Here is an 11,339-nt window from a genome sequence, read left to right on the forward strand (position 1 = left end):
GGTGAAACCCCGTCTCTACTGAAAATACAAAAAATTAGCCGGGCGTGGTGGCGGGCGCCTGCAGTCCCAGCTACTCGGGAGGCTGAGGCAGAAGAATGGCATGAATCTGGGAGGCACAGCTTGCAGTGAGCCGAGATCATGCCACTGCAGTCCAGCCTGGGCAACAGAGCGAGACTCTGTCGCAAAAAAAAAAAAAAAAAAAAAAAAAAAAAAAAAAAAAAAAGTCTGATTCATAAAACATCCATTTGCCATTTAGATGTAAGAAGTATTTGGGAGGGAGAGGGGAAGATAGTTTCCTTTTGGTCAAAGGAGAGCAGATGCTTAGGAGACGTGAAGTTATTTTCTCTTTTCCTAACTTTGCATGAAGATCCATATAGCCTGAATGAAATCCACAAGACAGGAAATCTCATTGAAATTCATAATCTGGGACTCCAGGATAATTCATAAAAATAAAATTTATGATAGTCCGAAGACCCAGAGTACTAACTTATCAATATATAGTCTGTAGCTCAGATAAAAATCTTTATTTTCAGATGATTATTCATCTTGATTTATTAGTCTGTTTTTTCAGTGTTTGCCTGCTTACTGCAGTTTAGTACTACTACTGCTATCTTTAGATGGGTCATTGGAGAATTTTAACTTTTTTCATTAATTTTATAGGTGATTTATCCCAGGGTTACCTCTTAATTAATTTTCCTATCTCTAATTTATTTCTGATTCAATCTATTCTCCATATTTGCTGACAAACTGATCAAAAACAAAAACCCCCAAATATGACTGTGTCACTGCTAAGATCAAAATCTTCAGTATCTCCTTATATCTTCAAAAAAAAAGAAGACAAAATCCCAAAGGTTTAAACTGATTAGAATGACGTTCCTCTCACTTCAAAATAAGGACCGAACATGGTTTTCAAATTTTATCATGGATTACTCCCTCACTTAAAAACATTTTCTTCTTCATGCCATTCAAACAGTCAACATTAATATCAATGTGGCAAAAACAAACCAATCTGGAGGTTATGAAAGAGAAAAATCTTTGTGGCACCCCAGCTTCTAGAATATAACAAGAAAAGAGCCACTAAGGACAAAAATGAAACCCATATTCTATACAGGTTGATGATAATAGGCAAAAAGATGAGGAAGATTAAAAATTTACATGAACTTATTATTATTATTTTATTTTTTAGAGATGAGGTCTTGCTCTGTCAGCTAGGCTGGAATGCAGCAGTGCATTCAAGTGAGGGTTCAAGCAACCCTCTCACTTCAGCCTCCCAAGTAGTTGAGACTACAGATGCACACCACCATGCCTGGCTAATTGATTTTTATTCATATTTTTTGTAGAGATAGGGTCTCACTATGTTGCCCAGGCTGGTCTTGAACTCCTGGATTCAAGCAATCTTCCTGTCATGGCCTTCCAAAGTGCTAGGATTACAGATGTGGGTTACCATGCCCCTTTATTGTTATTACTATGATACTAATTGATTTTTGTTCTATTAGCTGGTCTCAGTAGGATACAAGCTTGAAAGCAACTTTATGTTTTCTCACCACTCCTAAAACCATTTTTTCCCACCCCAGGGTAAAATAGCTTTTCCAGTCACTCATTTTTTCTTTCTTTCTTTTTTTTTTTGAGACAGTCTTGATCTGTCCCCCAGACTGGAGTGCAGTGGTGAGATCTTGGCTCTCTGCAACCTCTGCCTCCCGGGTTCACGCAATTCTCCTGCTTCAGCCTCCGCAGTAGCTGGGACTACAGGGGCCCACCACCATGCCCAACTAATTTGTTGCATTTTTAGTAGAGACGGGGTTTCATCGTGCTAGCCAGGATGGTCTTGATCTCCTGACCTCGTGATCCACCCTCCTCGGCCTCCCAAAGTGCTGGGATTACAGGCCTGAGCCACCGCACCCGGCCCCCAGTCACTCTTAAATAATGAAAAGACTCCCATTACTTTCAAGAATTAAAGAATTGAGACCAGTTTGAAAGCAATTCTTTGCCATGGAGCTGTCCTCTCTTCTAATATTATAAAAATGATCTGGCGGGGCACGGTGGCTCACGCCTGTAATCCCAGCACTTTGGGAGGCCAAGGTGGGCGGATCACGAGGTCGGGAAATCGAGACCATCCTAGCTAACACGGTGAAACCCCGTCTCTACTAAAAATACAAAAACTAGCCGGGCGAGGTGGTGGGCGCCTGTAGTCCCAGCTACTCAGGAGGCTGAGGCAGGACAATGGCGTGAACCCGGAGGCGGAGCTTGCAGTGAGCTGAGATCGCGCCCCCGCACTCCAGCCTGGGCGACAGAGCGAGACTTCGTCTCAAACAACAACAACAACAACAACAAAACCAAAACAAACAAAAGAGAAAAAACGGTCTATCTGCTCAATGTAGACTTTGTGAATACATGGTATCTGCTGTTTTTGTTCTTGTTTTTTTTTTTTAATCTTGGTTTTTGCATCTGTGCCAAAATGGAGGCATGGAGGCATCAGAAAGAGCAATGAGCTCATAGGGAGAAGGTAACCGAGGCAAGTGCAGTTGTCATCTATCTTTCTGCCCCATGGATGACAAACTCATTATTGTTGGCTCCTCCTCTTGGGGAATGCGACTTTGGGATTTTTGGAGTTCCTCTGCTGAGATCTCAGACTGCAGTAAACTTATAAAGGAGGACTCGTTCTCACTTGCTGGTCACTTACAACTGTCTACCTCATTCCTGAGGCTTCTTAAGGAGCACTTCGCTATGGAACACCGTGTAACCCATATGTTCCTCTTTGGAATGGTCCTATTTGAATGAGCTGTAGTAGGTTTTTATTTTTATATTTATTTTTTTTTTATTTTTTTATTTTCCCCACAGGATCCACATTTAGAACCAGGGAAATAAACCCCTTTGCCACTTCCTTAGTGGAGAAATATTTCACTTTCTACATAGCTCCTTTCTTTGTTCTACCAGCTCCATCCAGACTTTCACCTTTCAACTTTTTGCAACATCTGTCAAACACCAGTCCCTTTCACCCCCAGATTTCTGAAGATGCATGTCAAGCTCTCTCATTAATCTCTTTTAAACCTGTTATTTGAGGTTTGAAGTCAGACTAAGGCTCCTCCCTACCTTTATCTGAGAAGTAAAACACTCAACAACTTTTTCCACAGACATTTTCTCTTTTGATTTTTTTTCAACCTCAGTCTTTTATGTGGGTGGAGTGGTGATCACCTAATTCTCGTAGACCTAGCTGGGGGCGTCTTCTCTTCTAATCTTACAAAAATGGTCTAGCAGCTCAGTCTAGACTTTGTGAATACATGATATCTACTGTTTTTTTTCTTGGTTTTTGCATCTGTGCCAAAATTCCAGAGCAACAGAAAGAGTTTTCTTTTTCTTTTCTTTTCTTTTTTTTTTTTTCTTTTGAGATAGGGTCTTACTGTATTGCCCAGGCTGGAGTACAATGGTGTGATCTTGGCTCACTGCAACCTCAACCTCCAGAGCTCAGGTAATCCTCCCACCACTGCTTCTCAAGTATCTAGGATTACAGGCACATCCCATCATGCCTGGTTCATTTTTTGTGTGTGTATTTTTTCTAGAGATGGGGTTTCACCATGTTGCCTAGGCTAATCTCAAATTTCTGGGCTCAAGTAATTCTCCTGCCTCAGCCTCCCAAAGTGCTAGGATTACAGGCATGAACCACCACATCCAGCTAAGAAAGAGTTCTTTTTGAAATCCCGTGACACTGATGCTGCAGCACCTCCGAAGGCCTGTGTCTCTGCTCCCTCTCATAGGCCCTGACTTCCATGTCTGTCACAAGCTAGGTATGCTATGTATTTTCAGGCCTGTGTTAGCTGTTTAAGCCATTCTTTCTGTCTAGAACGCCCTTCCCATCCTCGAAAAAGCTTCTTTCTAAGACTTAGCTCAAATATTATCTTTTTTGTACATGCTTTCTAAACTCCCTTGGGTAGAAGAAATACTTATCCCAGTTGTGCTTACCCAATGTTTAAGAATTACATAATGAAAATCTCAGGTTTCAGAGTAAGACAGACCTTTTAGGTTTCAATTTGAGTTCAGCATGTTAGTAGCTCTGTGTGACCTCAAAAAGTTCCTTAATTTCTCATGCTATTCATTTTTAAAAAATGAAGGAAAACTAACCTCTTATTATTTGAGGTTGTATACATATTAAATGAAGTAATTTCTATAAAGTACACAGTACAATGTCTTAATATAGTCACTACTCAGTATGATAGGTAAGTACTTAATATGATAGTTGCCTATTACTACTACTAACAGTGCTTGTACTACCACTAATTTTAGTTCCTGTGTTCTATTGCTATCACCTAAGAAGTAATTAAACACAAATGCAACAAAAGGAAGTCTATTTCTACTCATCTTTGACTTTTTATTCATTGCCACTTGCCAGCCACTAGCCTACATTCTTTATATATGCTATGCAATTTCATTCTTTCAACTTCCCTATGAGATAAGTATAATTATCTCTTTTTGACAGATGAGGAAATTAAAGTTCAGAGAAATGAAGTAACTTGTCCGAGTTCCCACAGCTAGCAAGGTGCAGAACCGGAAATGAAAATCTAGGTCTGCCTCCTGTCAAAGCTCATGCTGGTAACAACCACACTGCACAGGACAGTCCACAGGCTCTTACTGCATATTTGCTCGATGTCCAGCTTTCACAAAATAGCATCGCCTACTCTAGTGTTTCTGTGCCGGTTAATTCCAGCACAACTGTAACTCCAATGTGCTTTTATTCTACACAAATTCCCTGACGTAAATATCATTCAAAATTCCCATGAGTTTCCTTTAAGTGTGGAGTAGGATAATCTTTGCCAGCCTTTCTGGTTTTAGGCTGAGAATTCCCTGAAAGAGCATCTTTATTTTCCTCTTCCTGAAAGTTTTTATATTAACCACCTGTTCATCCATCAAATCAACGCTTCCTCACAGTACCTGAAATTTCAAATGAACAGCTTGGGCCCAGCCAGGCTATTGGTGTGAAATTGTGTCATGCTTACTTAATATGTATGGTGCATCCTCCCAGGAAGCCTGAAGTGCAAAGTGCTATTAATTTTCAGTCAGTGTCCCAGCTTTGTCACTGGTATTTTCTCCTTCTCTGTGAAAGGTACTAAATTTCAAGTGCAAAGGCTGAGCGGGAATGTGTGAGACAGATGACACCAGATGATCCATTTCCCCATTCCTGGAATCGTACAATCCTGCTACCTGTTTGCCTCCCACTGAGGCTCCAAACTCATCAGCATTCTTCTAAGTGATGTAGAAAACAGGAGACTCTGCTTTTAATCAGAAGCTCCTGTTTCTGTTTCCGTTTCTTTTCTTTTCTTTTCTTTTTCTTTCATTCTTTCTTTTTATTTTTTGAGACAGAGTCTCGCTTAGTCACCCAGGCTGGAGTACAGTGGCACAATTTCGGCTCACTGCAACCTCCTCTTCCTGGGTTCAAGCAATTCTTCCACCTCTGTCTCCTGAGTCGCTGGGACTACTGGTCTACTGGTGCCTGGCACCACACCCAGCTAATTATTCTATTTTTGTAGAGACACGGTTTCACCACGTTGCCCAGGTTGGCCTCAAACTCCCGGGCTCAAGCGATCTACCCACCTTGGCTTCCCAGCTGCTGTTTCTTCACAGACCTGCAAGTTGCACTTTGATGCAAATCTTTTCTTTCGCCAGAACGCTGCTTACTACCAGCTTGAAGTGGCCCTCAAGTCCCAAAGGTTGCAGTTCATTTAATTTCAGGTAGAGAATAAACAAGACAAAACAAGAACATCTCTCTCCATCAAGTGGATCAATTTAGAGACTCAGGGAAATAATAAGTGGTTCAGCCTGACTTCCCACCAGAATTTTTGTTAATATGTCTTGGCCAGTTTCAAAATAAACAAGGTGCAGGGACTGGCTTATTGGTTGGTAACTCAGAGATGTACCAACTTAAAAGCCACAGAAGCTGTATGTTTCCTGAAAATAGTATTTGTATGCAATACCTCCGTGACTAAAAACCCTAGTGATAGTTTATTTTTCTTTTCCATTCGGGGTGGGGTAGGTGTGGGTGTAGGGTATAGGTTGTTGCATGTTGTCCCCCGTTCATCCTTTAGGAAAGACACAGGTGAGACAGTGCCTTTACCTTACAGCTTCTTCAGTTCTCCAGGAAATCCTCTTCATTTTCTACTTCATGTACTTCTGCACAGGCAGATGCTTCTTTAGCTTGTTACATAGTAATTATCCATTTACTGCTCTATGTCCTCACCCTACCTGTGTCTCCTAAAGGGCAGGGACTGTGTCCTACACTTAGCCTTCTCAACACCTGATAGGTGTTCATTATCATGTTTTTGTTTGTTTGTTTGTTTTTTGAGATGGAGTCTCGCTTTGTCGCCCAGGCTGGAGTGCAGTGGCACAATCTCAGCTCACTGCAACCTCCACCTCCCTGGTTCAAGCAATTCCCCTGCCTCAGCCTCCCGAGTAGCTTGGATTATAGGTGCACACCACCATGCCCAGCTAATTTTTTTTGTATTTTTAGTAGAGATGGGGTTTCACCATGCTGGTCAGACTGGTCTCGAACCCCTGACCTCAGGCAAATGGCCCACCTTGGCCTGTGAAAGTGCTGGGATTACAGCGTGAACCACCATGCCCATCCTATTATCATATTAATATATCCCTTCATAAAGTAATTTGAACTTTACAGTGGTATCATTATCAATATTACGTTGCAACAGTTTATAGTGTCATACAGTTTAGTGTATTTCAGTTACTAAAATGTTAGGGCTAAAAAATAAATAAAATGTCAACATAAAAATAAAGTGTGATCTGCAATTTATTCATTTGTTATTACTGATATTGAATAGTAAAGATAATCATACATGCAAATGTTATCTTTGACTGTTTTGCCTCTCCCGTTTTACCCTATGAATTTGGAATAGCAAAACTAATCATACACTTATTCCTCAAAATTTTGGTAGTGAATAATGAGTGAAATTATAATAAATTCTTTGACTTCTTAATCTGGCATTGAGTTTTTTCCATTCTGCGAGCCATCACACATGCTCATCATGGAAAGGAGTGAGAGGTCTCAGTAAGTGGGGTCCTCAAGTGGGAAGACAGGGTAATTAACTGTTATGAAGGCAGAGGCCACATCACCTTTGTTCAAGAGGCGATGTGGCAATAGCAATAGCTCTTTACCTAGAGAAACATTCCTTGCATGACTTAGCTCCAAATATTCTTTCAGGAATTCTATAACCTTTCTTCTGAGGATTAGTTTAGTTTATTGTCAGAGCTATTCAGGTAGCCTTTTCAAATCCACAGCTTAGACTTCCCTGCCACATGTACACACATATACACACATGCACACACACAAATGCAGACACATATATGCAAATGTTTATATGCACACACATGCGCATACATACATACTCAAACACATAAACCACTTTCACTAATAACATGCCTATATATACACACACGTACATATGCACATACATATATAATTACTCAAAAGCACGAAATGTGCAAATATGAACATACACAGCACACACACACATGGACATGTATCTACATTATTATGGACTGTATCCTTATATCCCCTCAAAACATGTATATTGAAGCCTAATCCCTAGTATGATGGTATTTGGAGGTGGGGTCTTTGGGAGGTGACGAGGTCATGAGGGTGGAGCCCTCATGAATGGGACTAGTGTCCTTATAAAAGAGGCCCCAGGGAGCTCTCTTGCTCTCTTTCTGCCATGTGAGGATACAATGTGAGGTCAGCAGTATGCAGTCCAGAAGAGGGCCCTCTCCAGACATCTTACTTGAGCTTTCCAGCTGCCAGAACTATGAGAAATACATTTCTGTTGTTATAAACCACTCAGTCTAAGTTACGCTAGTAATTATAGCAGCCCACGCAGATTAAGACACATATGAACACACACACACATTTACATAAGTACATGCACACATGCATACACACCCACACAAATCACTGTAGGAGCTTTGCCTCAGTGCCTAGATTTTCTCCCATTCTTCTCCTAAGATTCCTAGGAAAGTCTAGCGTATGAAGAAGTAAACAGGATAGTGTTACTTACTCTCTACCTTAGGAAATCTAAGAAAGATTTGCAGGCATTTCCATTCCCATTTGAGGTGAGTTACCTGAAATCTCCAGACTAGCGGCTGTCAGGAATGCTGTTCCTCCCTAGCATTGTGTGGTCAGGACTAATGTACCTCCTGGTAGCTTTGCTAGGCTAGCATGAAGATAAGCTAAGACCCAAGCTCATTCATCTGCAGCACCAGAATGAAGCCACTGGGGACCGGGTCCCTGATGTAGCCTCTGTGAGCACCCTAAAAGCCCAAACTCATTTACGTGTCACCAGCAGAATGTGTGCTTTTACATGCCACTGGTCTCCTTGCCCAAATATGTGGAAAACAGCTTAAATTGGAGTTTTAGTGACTTGAGCTTAATATAAATACAGATTTTCTTCATAGCGAAGGCTGTTAAGCATTAAAATTGCTTCCCAAGGGAGACTGTCAAATTTTACATAAAAGTATTTGAAAATAGGGCATTTCTATTTATCTGGGATAGTGTCTGAGTGGATAAATGACCCAAATAGCCACTTGGTGACTTTCTAAGCACTAATATTGTCTGAAGCTTCCTAGAAAATCCTTCTCTCTAGCACGTGGCAAAGTATTTTATGATTTCAATCACCAAACCTATAGAAATAAAAACCTTGATTTAAAGTGATTTTTTCTCATGGTCTTTGATTAGATACTTTGATCATTCTAGATACATCTTTGATCTATCATGGCACAGTGCTAAGGCCACTGATGGATTTCAAAGTTATTTTCAGAGAGAGGCACAGACAATGAGTTTACAACTCAGAGTCAGCTGAAACCTAACTTCTAATGACAGCTACAGTATGGATGTTTTTGGCAGGTCTCTCCCTCTTTACTTATTCTTACTGTCTTTGTTTCTCAGCAGGGAAACCTGATATCTTAAAGGCATTATTTGCAAAATTCATTACATCTTATTTTTGTAGAGCTTCAAAGATTGATAATATGTTGTATGCTTTCAAAAGACGAGTATAATTTTCTATTTTTGAGACTTGTCTGGAAGAAGAGTCATCCCGGAGAACAGAAAAGTGTTTAGAGCTTTCCTCACACTCAGCAGTCTGAGATGCAGCCATTCTACGTCCTTCTTGGGAGAGGTGCCCTCAGGACTGAGGCCACGTTACCAGACTTTTCTCCTCTTCTAAGAGGAAGCTGAGCTATCACATGCATACCCTCCTATATCTTGGGGCTGGAAATTGCCATTCCTGAGAAACAGGTGTGGATTGGTTCAGAAGCAATGTGGCTCGTTTTACTGTTTGTGGGCAAACATGGAGTCTACGAGATGGATCCAGTCAAATGTACAGTGGTTTAAAGGGTAATACCCTTAGAAAGCCTGAATCTGCAAGAAAGAAACAAATTATCCCACAGAAGTTTGTGCAAAGAACACACCTCTCAAGCTCCTGCCTCATTTGAACTGTGTCAGAAACTTCAGCCCCTGGGAAGGTTGCTCCTTGCCTGCTACAACCACCAGAGGCATAGAGATAGAAGACAGCCTTTGCGCCTGCTTTTCTTGACTTTGGAGAGGAAAGATGACCAATTCTTCTGTGCTCTACCCACCCATTCAACTGGCATTTCTGAACACTATTAGGTGCTAGGCGCTGCTTGAAGCGTGTGCCTAATGAAATAGATACAAATGTCTGGCCTTATGGAGCTTACATTCAAGTAAGGGAGAGAGACAATGATCAAGATTTAAAAAAAATTATGTTAGGTAGTGATAAGAGCTAAGGAGAAAACAATAAACAAGGTAGGAGGTTATGAAATACAGAGTTGGAGAATGAAGCAGGGTGTGTGTGTGTGTGTGAGTGTGTGTGTGTGTGTGTGAAATTTTAGATAGGATCTCCAAGCCAGAGACCTATTGGAAGTGAGGGGTTAACCAAGTGAATATTTAGATAAAAATATGTGATCTATAAACAAAGTTCTAAAAGTAGTGAGGAGGCCAGTGTGACTGGAGAAGATTGAATGTGGAGAAAGTGGAAGGAGATGAGAGCAGAGGGCCAACTGGGAGTGGGCTTTTGTAAGGCCCTATAGTAGCTAGACTAGGCTATGTTCGGAGAGAGCTGTGAAGCATCTGGAAGATTCTGAGCACAAAATGACCTGCAGTTATCTATGGAAATGTCTTTCCTAGAGGGACAGGTCTGCCTTCGAAGAGCACCAAGGTATACATTTGTAATTATTTTCATGTTTTAACAGGTGTTTATTAATTTTGAAATTAGAATCACTGGTGACTGAGATTCAGTGGAACCAACAGCTGGTGGTCCCTTAAATAATGGCACAGATTTCCACTGCTTTCTGAGCTGCAGCTAGGGTTAATCTTGTCTTGAAGTAAGTCTTGGATAGTTGCTTTCTCTTACACATTCCACTCTGCATTGCACTTTGCTCTCTTTTTAGTTCTCCTATTTCTTCCTTATTCCATATGACCTTTTCCCAAACTTCCATCCCAAACTATACTTCCTTGTTAGAAAGTATTTTATCAGATTTAAACTACCCTTTCTCCCTCCTTAAAAAGAGCCCAGTGATTTTATCTGTTGTTTGAGTCACATGAATTAAAATCCTGTCCTTGCTTCTTAAAATCCCTTAACATTTCCCTCCTCTTCTGTAAAATGGGTGTAGCATCTGCCTCAGAGAGTTGTTAGGAGAAACAAATGAGATTTGGCCATTAAAACAGTAAGGAAATTTCATGAACCTTAAAAATAAATGACTTTCTTTTTTGAATTTTATTTTTCCCTTTACTAAGTATTTTAAGTATAACCCATTTTTTGTTTTTTTGTTTGTTTCTAGCTTTATGGTCTGCCAATACAAGAACATCATCAATCTAATATAAACAGTTTGGTCAAATTTCTTTGGGACCTATCTATTGGGACCTATTACTTGGGGCCTATTCATTGCTACTGTAATTAATAGTATTATTTTGGAAAATATGTCACTGTACTATATTCATGTGTTAATTATGAATGCAATTCACAAATATGTGGTAAAAGTTACACTGCACCAGATGCTCCAGACACAGGGCTAAAGAGGACTGATATTGCCACACATAAAGAAGTATTTATTACAACAGGAATAGAGTCATGTAACAAGCAAGTGCAAGCAACTGTGCTTCTTGACTCAACAGGAATAGAGTCATGTAACAAGCAAGTGCAAGCACAAATACAGAACCACACACTATTACAGAGGTGCCTTGCCTAAGGTGGGGGCCTCAAGAGAATCTGAACATTCTGATGTTGAGAAACAATGCTTAGAGGTATTTGTTGTTGTTGCTGTTGCTATAC

The sequence above is a fragment of the Rhinopithecus bieti genome, unplaced genomic scaffold, assembly GCF_001698545.2.
Source record: "Rhinopithecus bieti isolate Rb0 unplaced genomic scaffold, ASM169854v2 scaffold_6513, whole genome shotgun sequence".
Taxonomy (NCBI): domain Eukaryota; kingdom Metazoa; phylum Chordata; class Mammalia; order Primates; family Cercopithecidae; genus Rhinopithecus; species Rhinopithecus bieti.